This window comes from Clavelina lepadiformis, chromosome 9 (genome assembly GCF_947623445.1).
Source record: "Clavelina lepadiformis chromosome 9, kaClaLepa1.1, whole genome shotgun sequence".
Classification (NCBI taxonomy): Eukaryota; Metazoa; Chordata; class Ascidiacea; order Aplousobranchia; family Clavelinidae; genus Clavelina; species Clavelina lepadiformis.
The window spans coordinates 5,777,887-5,787,247 of NC_135248.1; positions in this window are offsets into that span (position 1 = coordinate 5,777,887).

Below are 9,361 nucleotides of genomic sequence, written 5' to 3' on the forward strand. Positions count from 1 at the left end.
TTACGTTGCCCAAAGAATTCTTCAGGTATATTATATATAAGAAACAAAAAACCAAACATGTCAGGTATTTTCCTTGTGAATAATTTACAAAAAGAAATTAAATGCAAGAGACAAAATATTGAAAATTTTGATCATTTTATGGGCAAGAAATTTGTTCATTTTGATTTAGCAATTCTCTTGTTGACACATGCTTTTAACCCATAGCTGTGTACACAAGTATTCCCCACAATTGATACAAAATATTTGGTGAAAAAATGTTAGTCTCCTGAAGCATTTCAATATTCTGAAAATCTGCCGTTAAGAAGGCATCTACATTTTGATTTTGGTGCTAAAGATGACATTTTACAGACGTCAGAAAACAAACTTTGTATGCAGCACAGGAGAGGGCAATTAAATTGTAAAATTATCTAGTTCTTCAGAGCAATTTTTCTCACAAGAATCAGTACGAGTTAATCTGTTTCCAGACTACTCCAACCATTTGTACCAATTTCTAAAACTTTTACGGTACAAGGCAAGTTCACACTACTCAAAACAACACAATTAACAAATTTTCACCTTGGCCGCATGCAAACAATTTTACATTCAAAACTGAAAAAAGTTACTGGAACTCAAAGGCTGTCACTGTTTCAGTGAAAAAAATTATATGTTAATATATATATATATATATCCACCACTCTCTTAAACTTTCTTCTTTAGATTTCAGCCATTATCTTTTTAAGCTAGCTATTGAAGACAATTGTTTTATGCAACAATACTGGTCCACTTTGCATGATTATGTGGAAAAGAATTTAACTATCCTACACAGTAACAGTTGAATCAGGCCTGGAACAAATTAATCAATCTGGCTGAGCCCAAACCTTTATCATTAAGATTCAGCCGGGGAATATGGATTTGGCACGTGGCCGGGTATTTTGAACGTGAAAGTGGCACTTAAAAGCGCATTTACAATCAATAAGACTTACTTCATTTTAGCACTATAAATTAATGAATCGCTATTTGGCTATCAGTTCCGAATCTTGGTTTACTTAGAAACTGCAACATTTAACTTGGTTTACTTAGAAACAACAACAACTGCGTCAATTAAGCATAGAAGCGTTACTGTGTGCTACAGAGAAGTACGCTTTTCAATTACCGTAAGGTTTAACAAAGACTTCAGTAATCCAGGGATTTCTAACCTTGTCGTCCCAAGATGTACTTTTAAAGTAGCCAACCTCTAGTGGTGTTACCAGTTTAGTGTGGACATTACTAATCCACACACATCGTTTGCGGTGTTTCTTCATATATCTTACTTACCAATCTCAACCATTTTTAAATCGCACCAAATTAAAAAGTTGTTTAAGCACGTAGCTTAAAACATACTGTGAAGTCACAACCGAATTTACCTATAGCAAAACGTAACTTGGATGCAAAACTTGAAATGAAAATGCACTCAAAACCCATAGAGAAAATTTTAAAATTTCTTTACATTTAGCCTACTTAAAAATGCAACCACTGCTTTAGTGCTTTACCAGGTAAATAAGACTTATTAATAAAACGATATTCGTTAACAAGCAAAAAAAGAAATCGATTTCCTCCCATGGACAGAATTCCTTTCCGCAATTTAATTTTTGGTTGAGGTGGATTGGTGAGGGCAGACATCACAACACAAACCCACCTTCTCTAAAACACATACATATTTAGAAAGCGTCTTCTCACCAACAATTGAGTTGAGGTTATCGTTATTAATAAACAATTCTTAAACAGTAACATTTTTGGTAAATGAAATACAGTCGAAATCGGTTAATCGCATACATCGGTTAATCGCATAGCATTGCATAATCCCAAACCATTCCCATTCACTTGTGAAGAAAATTCAACGGTTAATCGCATAAGGGTTAATCGTATAAATCGGTTAATCGAATAGGAATTCTTGATTGATTTGTAGACTTGTATCACTTAACCGCATATTTCCTTTGATGAAGTGTTAAGTTGCTGAAGATTATCCTCACCAATAAACAAAAATCGAAAAAAGGCCTTCTCTACAGTGATTATGAACCACAAAACTACGTTTCATTTAAGGATTGTTACGGATCGTTACATCACAATAGAACAAGACTAATTTTTATTTAAGGATTGTTACGTCGCAAAGCGCAAACCACGTGTCGAAATTGAAAAGAAGGAAGCTCACTTGTTGGCTTGTTGCATCATAATGCATTGTGTCATTCCAAAAATCGGCGGAGGAGCAAAAATGCGTGCGCCGGTGTTTAAAAAAGAGAATAGCGGAGAAAATGTAGGAAATGCATACATCGGTTAATCGCATAAAAAAGCTTGGCAAATTGACTATGCGATTAACCGATTTCGACTGTAATGAATTATTATATGCATAAATCAGGATTTTTGTTTGACAATCGAGTGACTATTAAATTGTTTATGGGTACGAAAAACATAGAAATTGGTTGATTATTCAATCTTAAAGTTAGATTTTTTTTCATACAAATTCAGTTTGTCAAGGCAAATAATAAATATTGTTTTGTTCAGTCAATCAAGCTTGGGCATAACTTATTGTTAGGTACGAACAATCGCATTGACACATGATAATGTCTTTAATACAGAACAACATGCACTGCCTAATTATTATAATAGCAACATTGTTAAAATAACAGTTGGTAAAAGGGGTTGGCTACAAAACCGTTAGAAGCGGTGTAGTCTATGGACGATTATTTCCTATACAGTATCTTTCTAAAATGCTGCCTGTCACTGTTTCCCTTAGGTGTGATATTACCTATTACTTTACCTGCCATGCGTTCCCAAGGACAAAATAAAAAATGTTAAATACATAAGACGTAAGAGTAAAACATCTTTCCCAAAGACAGAACAAATATGAATATTTTTTGATTGCCTCCACAGTTTTTCACTTACGAAAGGTGAAAAGTTTTGCTTACTGGCAAGGACTCCATTGCACCAAATTTAGGGACAAAAAAGAGTGTACCTTTTCAGGATTGATTTTTCCCAATTTCTTTAAATGTTTTAAATAAAATTTTTGGCAACATGCTTCCTTTATATCGTTGGTTCTTTAGTGTGCTATAACGGTTGGTATTGCAATTTTTTCTCAGCGCTGTCAATGACAAAAAACAAGCGATGTCATAAAATACAATCGGTCGAGCTAGCCTAATACCTCACTTTGAAAAATAATGAACAAAAAAACAAGCAACAGACACAGACGTTGCCTGGCTTTTGAGTGAAGACAAGACGCTGTTGCAATTGAGTATCTGAAGAGATTGAAATTGGAATAGATGGAATTGTCCTTGACTTTGGACTTACCTGCCACCAGCTAACTAGACCGAAAAAGAAATCTGACTTATTCTAACTCACACCTCAGAAGAGTAAGAGAGCTTTGCATTTATATATGAATGCGTTGCATATACTTTCGGAGTAGTGTTCATACACAAGTCACTACAGAAAACCTAGTTCGCAATGTCTTCACTGTCATGCAAGCGCCATGTCACATCCTCAATGACGTTTTGACTTTCTGAAACAGCGTGGTCCAACTGCAGGCCCGCGGGCCAAAGTTGGCCCGCGAGCACCGATTTTTTGGCCCGCGAACTGATAGTCAGCTTTGATTCAATCTGGCAACATAACTTCAATTTTTGTTTCTGTGTTATTGTAATTGACAAAAAACTTTGTGAATGATCCTTTGTAATGCGTAACAATTTTTTCAGTTCTAATATCAGTGTCACATTGTTCTTCAGTTCTAATTTAAAAACATTGGCCCGCAAGATAAAAAAACATTCTGATTTTGGCCCGCGATGAAAAGAAGTTGGACCACGCTGTTCTGAAATATAGCCTACAGGTTGAAAAGGTAGGGAATTTATGGTAGTTTTTACAGAGCAATGTAATCTCTTGATGAATAAAACAACAGGCTTTACTGTAGAAATATTTTTCGCTTATCGGCTACCTCATCAAAGTTAGACAGATGCAAAAAAGTAATTAAAAAAGAAACTTAAAGACAAGATAACTTCATGAATATTTAAAGATACTTAGAGGAGGAACTAAAGAGTAAGAATGCGAAAAAAGAGCTTTCAATCATTTAATTATTTTATTTTTTGTCAAAAGCGCAGTGGGGATGAAAAACCAAGCCAGTTGTTACTAACACGCGCCAATGAACAAAAAAGTGACAAAGCCGAAAAGACTTAAAACGTGCTCAAAAATGATTAAGTTGATAATTGCTGGTAACAACTAGCACAGCAACTAAACTCATATCTTAGGTAAACCTAGCCTATACCTTTACTAAACCTAGCTCTTACGATTTGTGAAATATTTAAACATTCATGCAGTGATCAGATTTTCACCTAAACGGGAAACTTAGCTTTTTTTGAGGTCAGTGCATTTATTTTGATAGGAACTATGAAAATTTTGCTGGTATGTACTTAAAATTTACCATGTTTAAAGAGTTGCTAAGCTTGCCTATGAAAATTCATTAGAAAACATTAAAAAGAGTCAAAGTGGGACAAGTTTTCGTAGTATAGACCAGGGTGATCCAAACGCGGGCACAAGGGTCGCAAAATCAACAATCTGTTAAAATACAATTAAGTTTTTATTCAAATGCATTTTATTAACCCACAGCTCAAGATAAGTCTAACACAATTGATGTGCAAGTCAGTATGTGATTATTATGGAGTAACAATATTTTTACGGTTAACGTCACAGTATTGTGTGATGACAAACACACACAATGATTTTTGCAGTTCGTTGCAGACATTTTTGCAAACGAGTAGAAAGTGTCAAGAAGTGCGTTATTAGTTGTGCGACAAAACATGTAGTCGACTAGATCAGTAAACTCAGTTCTTTATTTATGTTAGACTAGAGTTTCCTCTTATTGCAGCATGCAATGTTTTCTTCAAACTTTGATGTGACCCTTAGTGCCGGCAGCCTTGTACCACCCTGGTTTACACGATTGAAAAAATCTTACCACCCAAAAAGAATGGCGGCTGTACATCGGAAAGGGTCTACTAATTTTAATCCCCTGCACAATTAGCAAATTTTCTAATCTGGCACGGGAGATCTTCAGCTTGACCGATGGCGACAATCAAGTCAGGTGGCGTAAACTGGGTTTGACGTTGGTATTACACAGAGCAAAGAGGCCTATTTTCTTTATTTCAGCCTTTTTATAACCCTTTGTTTTTTCAGGCTTTTAGTGAGATTCCAAATTATACAAGTCATAGCACAACAAAACTGAAACCGTGCATGGCAACTGCAAATTTAGTTTGCTTATCAATACAATATTTTGTTTAGGCCTAGGCCTATATGAAAAAGAGCACGGTTTCTAGGACTCTAGCCTAAGTGTCTCCTTTTATCAGAGATTGCAGTTGAGTTTGCATAACATTTTTTTGATGTAGGCTACCCATTACTGCCATAACGTAGGCTACACCAAATTGATCGTCGCCATACGTATCGCACGGAAAGCATCCTGAACTTAAGCTATTGGGTTAATTACCCCCTACGAAATAGTGATGATCACCTTGTGACATGTTCCCGCTGATGAGAATTGGCTAGCCTATAGGCCTAGCTACACTGTAAAAAATCTTTTCTAATTATAAGTCAGTGAGACAATTGAGACTAATAGTTAGTCTTCCAACGAAAAGTATGGCTTATAGTTAGTCTCAATTGTCTCACTGACTTATAATTAGAAAAGATTTTTTACAGTGTACTTGTGGTTGTAACTATTTTATCGGCACTAGGCCTATAGGCCTAAGTCACGCAGCCCATTGTAAAAGATAAGCGATTAGGCTTATAAGAGACTGGATTTAGGCAATAGCCTAGGCTAAGCAAAAATTTTATTTTATTAAGGCCTAGCCTACATTAGGCCTATTTAGGTCTCTTCTAGGCCTAGCCTTCGCCAATGTACTCTCGCTTTTAGATGTCTGAACTCTGAAACTGGACTGGAATATTAATTATTCCCGCCATATCCGATCTGAACACCCATAGATATCTTAAAAGCTCATCGTACGTCAATGTTTCTGAAAAACCCATCAACCCTCAGTCACCGTTGCTCACTCCCGACCTAGCAAAATAAAACAGGAACGAAACAGTATCCATTCCAAAGGAGAATGCTGATTTCTTTTGATTTACCCTGTTACTTTATTGATAAAGTCTATTGTAAAATAAACAATTAAATAAAAAAATAATTCGTATAATAAATACTGTATAGCTAATCAAAGAAATGTTGTTTTCTTTTTCTGCTTTGGAGGATTTTTTTAAAAGACAAACAAACTTATGGTATCATTTAATGTTTTTAAAAGAAGAACGTAGCATATTCTAGTATTTTACGATAAAAATTTTTGTAGATTGTTGTTTAGTTTTTTTTTCTGTCTGGGAACAAAATGTTGTTACTTCCTCTAGTGCCAATTAATTGCAAGTTATTATTACCCTTGAATATGTTATAAAAGATAGGGAGTAGAAGATTATTCAATACTGCTTACTATTAAAAAACAATTTTAGGATGATTTTCCCTATTAATCTTATTTTTGTATAATGACAATGGTAAGTGTTTTAATAACAATATTGTCTGAAGCTTTTAATGCACGGTTAGCACCAAATATTCAAATATTGCTGTTGTCACAGCCAATAAAAAGACCCAAACAAGAAAATGCGTTAAAAGAAAAGACGTTAAAACGTAAAAACACCTATGACCATAAAAATTAAGTTCGTGAGGGAACCATGGCCCAATGTTGCTCCCTAAATACGTTAATGCACCACTACAATAACTATTTGTTTCAAACGTTTTTCTCTATTGCAAGTAAACCAGAAGTGGAAAATTATGATAAAATACAAACATATGAAAGAACGATGTCACCAGAACCAGGACGAATTGGTAAATAGGGAAAGCCACGTCAAAGTGTTTGTGTTAACGCTGGTAGTACTGTAGTTAGGCTATACGTATATAATGTTCCCATGCATCGTACTGTACTTGGGAAATTCAAGCCTAGGCTTAATTCAGATAATTACGCGAGCTGCCATGCACAAATTGTAGTGATTGATATTCCACGTAGGCTTAACCGGCAATATTTAGTTTTGCTTGAACTGGCACGTTATAGATAACGGCAAAAAATAAACAATACCTTACTATGTACAGTAGGGTACGTTTAACATTAATATAAATTTAACAAAAACCATAAGATTTGAACACTCCTTCAGTCTTTATATCCATTATATCTTGATGATTTTGATGATTAATATTAAGGATTAATTAACATGTATTTTTGAAAACATACTTGTTAAAATTTTGAAATTGTCACGTGAAAAGTACCGAGTACAGGGACCGACTGAAATTTTTTGAAAAAAGTAATTCAGTACAAAAAAGTACCAATGGTATACCGGTATCGATACTGAAAAAGTACCGCGGTACAGTAATTTGGTACTATAGTACCGCGATACTGCCCACCTATGAACATTCCCCTGTGCAAAGTCAGAAAGTGTGCCATGGCACACTCATGTACCACCATAGTTGGAAAATCACTGGTTCAGTCGTTTTTGAGGAATTTTCCGTGTAATTGGAAACTTTTCAATGTGGTTCGTCTAACGTCTGCAACACTTTCCAACGTGTGTATCAAATGTGTCACATTCGTACTGGTAATAAACAAAACAAACAAGACAAAGTTCAGAAGTTGCTTGTTTGAATCCCAAGTTTTGAAACTATTACAAAGTAACAATGAATGAAGACTCCAGTTCTCGTTGTCCAGAGTCTTGTAATCCGGCCAACAGTGAAATGAAATTTGACCACCCAGGTTTAGCCTATTCAAGTATCATTCATTTATGATATTGGAATGAAATTATCTCTCAAATTAATTGATGCTATTCTGTGTTTAAATGCAAAAGACACCAGCTTTTTTTTAGAGTATAGACTATTCCAATTATATCCTAATGAAAGATATGGCTGTGGCATGTGCTTCTATGTGACTCATTAATGAGTCATTCCATGTATAATCAACCAGGCCCTGTAACCACTACTCTTGGATTTTGATAATTTCAATATATGTTATAGTCTTATAGACCTTGGAAAACCCGGAGATTAAAAAAAAAAATTTTGAAAATATCTCCAGGCGTTTTCGAGTTATTCAAATTTAATTTTTTTCACCACACGATGGCGTTTGGTTAGTGAGCACTGGTCACGCTTCATGATTTTCTTTAATATCTTTATTTCTGAAGGTAGAATAATGAAACAAATGTTGAATTCACCATTTTTGGGGTGAAGGAATTCATTTAAGCACATAAAAAACCTATATATCACACCTCCTTCAAGGAGTAAATTAAGTTTTTTCATTAATGTCAAAGTTCAAGTTTACGATGCAATTACAAAAATAGTAATCGCATTGGAAACATAATTTTTGCACTTTTGTGTAGCATGGTTGATGTATTTTCATATATCCAAAAATTGGAAACTTGTTTTTTGTGCTTTAGGAGTATTTAAGTTGGTTTTAACAGCAAGCACTATTTTTATGATATCAAGTTTGAGTCAACTTGATTTTGATGAAATGGCTTATATATTTTTCTGCAAGTTGAAAATGATATAAGGGACCAATGAGCAATTTGGCTAGCCTATGGCAATCTGGCAAAACCTAATACTTTTGTCCAAACCAACTATTCCAGGAAGAAATAAAATATCTGATGCCACAAAAGCTGCTGTTTTTTATCTATGTATGAATTCATCTAATATGAATGAATCTATGTATTTTTTATGTGCTTAAATGAATTCCTTCACCCCAAAAATGGTGAATTCGACATTTGTTTCATTATTCTACCTTCAGAAATAAAGATATTAAAGAAAATCATAAAGCGTGACCAATGCTCACTAACCAAACGCCATCGTGTGGCGAAAAAATTCAAATTTGAATAACTCGAAAACGCCTGGAGATATTTTCAAAATTTTTTTTAATCTTCAGGTTTTTCCAAGGTCTATAACATATATTGAAATTATCAAAATCCAAGAGTAGTGGTTACAAATTTTAAAAAAATTGGTTGATTATACATGGAATGACTCTAATGTGTACCCCAAATTTTTTTAAGCATATGCCAATTTACAATAAGCAAGCAAGGCAAGATTGTTTGCTTCAACACCAATTTATATAAAATAAATAAAGAATTAAGGAAGCAGTGCACATTCTAATCATTAGTCACAAATACCAATTTATGACAAACATCTCTGGTTCTGTGCAATGTCAAGGACTACAACAGTGGAACTGAAATGAACTATTGTATTGGTATTGGCAATATTCTTTTTGTGCTGCTAACTAAGTTTATAGAGCATTTTATAAACCGTAGCAGTCTGATATTTATTTGTTGAACAAATTCTCAGTTTTCTTAAATTAATGTTGAGTTTACCCAA